The sequence below is a fragment of the Arachis hypogaea genome, chromosome 17 (assembly GCF_003086295.3).
Source record: "Arachis hypogaea cultivar Tifrunner chromosome 17, arahy.Tifrunner.gnm2.J5K5, whole genome shotgun sequence".
Classification (NCBI taxonomy): domain Eukaryota; kingdom Viridiplantae; phylum Streptophyta; class Magnoliopsida; order Fabales; family Fabaceae; genus Arachis; species Arachis hypogaea.
In genome coordinates, this window is record NC_092052.1 from 57690029 (window position 1) to 57692823 (window position 2795).

General features: G+C 39.7%; 1 non-coding gene across 1 annotated transcript; it reads right to left on the reverse strand.

Moving 5' to 3' along the window:
- Positions 1-263: 263 nt before the first annotated feature.
- LOC112767622 (small nucleolar RNA R71) lies at positions 264-371 on the reverse strand. The gene has a single exon (XR_003185063.1). It is a non-coding gene; the product is annotated as a small nucleolar RNA R71 (small nucleolar RNA).
- Positions 372-2795: the final 2424 nt, after the last annotated feature.

The following is a 2795-nucleotide window of genomic DNA, read 5'->3' on the forward strand; positions in this document are numbered from 1 at the left end:
TTTCTCTGATGCAGCAGAACTGCAGGTTTCATGGACTTCCATCTAAAGATCCTTTTCAGTTCTTAACTGAATTCTTGCAGATATGTGATACTGTTAAGACTAATGGAGTAGATCCTGAAGTCTACAGGCTCATGCTTTTCCCTTTTGCTGTAAGAGACAGAGCTAGATTATGGTTGGATTCTCAACCCAAAGACAGCCTAAACTCTTGGGATAAGCTGGTCACGGCTTTCTTAGCCAAGTACTTTCCTCCTCAAAAGCTGAGCAAGCTTAGAGCTGATGTTCAAACCTTCAGACAGAAAGAAGGTGAATCCCTCTATGAAGCTTGGGAAAGATACAAACAGTTGACCAAAAAGTGTCCTTCTGACATGCTTTCAGAATGGACCATCCTGGATATATTCTATGATGGTTTATCTGAGCTATCAAAGATGTCACTGGACACTTCTGCAGGTGGATCCATTCACCTAAAGAAAATGCCTGCAGAAGCTCAAGAACTCATTGACATGGTTGCTAATAACCAGTTCATGTACACTTCTGAAAGGAATCCTGTGAATAATGGGACGCCTATGAAGAAGGGAGTTCTTGAAGTTGATACTCTGAATGCCATATTGGCTCAGAATAAAATATTGACTCAGCAAGTCAATATGATTTCTCAGAGTCTGAATGGAATGCAAGCTGCATCCGACAGTACTCAAGAGGCATCTTCTGAAGAAGAAGCTTATGATCCTGAAAACCCTGCAATAGCAGAGGTAAATTACCTAGGCCAGGAAGCAACAAAAATCAATAAAGGAAGCTTGAATATCACATGTGGAGTTTAAGTTCCAGTTTAAGCTTAAACTGGAACTTAAACGGCCAAAATCATAAAAGCTGAGGAAAGGGTGAAAGTGGCGTTTAACCTCCAGTTTAACCTTAAACTGGAAGTTAAACGCCAGAAATGGGAAATGCACCAGGGAGCCATTTCCACGTTTAAGCTCCAGTTTAACCTTAAACTGGAGCTTAAACGTGTTCGACCAAGTTTTCTCCTCCAGGGTTGCTTTCTCCATTTCCACGTTTAAGCTCCAGTTTAACCTTAAACTGGAGCTTAAACATGTTCGACACCTCCAGGGCTACCTTTCTCCATTTCCACGTTTAAGCTCCAGTTTAACCTTAAACTGGAGCTTAAACGTGTTCGACACCTCCAGGGCTACCTTTCTCTATTTCCACGTTTAAGCTCCAGTTTAACCTTAAACTGGAGCTTAAACGTGTTCGACCTCCAGGGCTGCCTTTCCTATCTCCACGTTTAAGCTTCAGTTTAACCTTAAACTGAAGCTTAAACGTGTTCGACCTCCAGGGCTGCTTTTCCTATCTCCACGTTTAAGCTTCAGTTTAACCTTAAACTGAAGCTTAAACGTGTTCGACTACGTTACCCTCCAGGGCTGCCTTCTTCCATTTCCACGTTTAAGCTTCAGTTTAACCTTAAACTGAAGCTTAAACGTGCTTCCACAAAAGGCATCACTGGAAGTGTCTGGCGTTTAAGCTGCAGTTTAAGCTTAAACTACAACTTAAACGGCACTATTGGAAAAGGTTTCTGGGCCAAAAATATTGTAGTTTAAGTTAGCTTTTGAGCACAAACATTAACTTAAACTTACTCTGGTATGAAACCCAATTGAATATCATGGTTTATGGAATTGGGCCTGAAGAATTGATGAGTCTGGAGCTTTAATTTGTTGAGTCTTGTGTCATTACTTGTTTATCACTAAGTTTGCTCAATGAATGTTACAGAATTGGATCACAGCCTCATCAGGATTATGGATCATAAACCCAAAGCAAAAGGAAAGCAGGGAGAGGCCTCAAAGCCCAAGAAACACAACAGAAGCTCAATATAGAAAGTGTATAAATAGGATAGAATTTAAGTTAGGAGGGACTTTGACTTTTTCATTTTGCTAGTTTTCATACCTTTGTAATTGAATTCAGAGCTATGACTCACTAAACCCCCTTTCATTGGGTTAGGGAGCTCTATTGTAATTCAATGAATCAATAATAGTTTATCTTCTTCTTCAATCTTTTCTCTTGAATTTTGTTAGAAAGCTTCTCGATCTAATTCCATTGGGTAGTTGTCTTGGGAAAGAAACTACCCATAATTGGAATCCTTCGGAACCTTGGGAAAGGAATGGAGGATTCATGCTAGAGAAGCTTTCTCACAGTGAATTGGATTGGGGTTTGGATGGATATTGTGACATGTAATCCTACCAAATTGTGGTTCATGAAACTGTGTGGTATAATCAGTGATCGAGCATCATCTCTTCTTATGAACATTTAAACCAAGGGATTGGGAATTTGTTTGTTTTTAGAGAGAATTGGTGAGCCAAAGGATTGGGATCCAATCATATAAGATTGCCAAGCAAAATTCAATGAACGCATTGGTTGAGGAAGAGATAAAAATGTTTTGATTCGGAGATCTCAATATCTCCTATAACCCAATAAATTCCCCATCTCCGATTTCCACTTTCTCTTTACATTCTGCAATTCAATTCATGCAATCACCCCTATTCCCTTTTAATTTCAGCAATTTAGCTTCTCGCTCTTTAATTCATGCAATTTAAGATTCCGCAATTTCAATTTCTTGCCATTTACGTTTCCCGCCAATTTTACATTCCGCAACTCTCATCTAATTCTTGATTCCGCTCAACTAGACACACTTCTAATCCGAATTGCTCATTCAACCAATCCTTGTGGGATTCGACCTCACTCTATTGTGAGTTTTTACTTGACGATAACCGGTGCACTTGCCGGAAGGAATTTTGCCGATTGTGCAATTT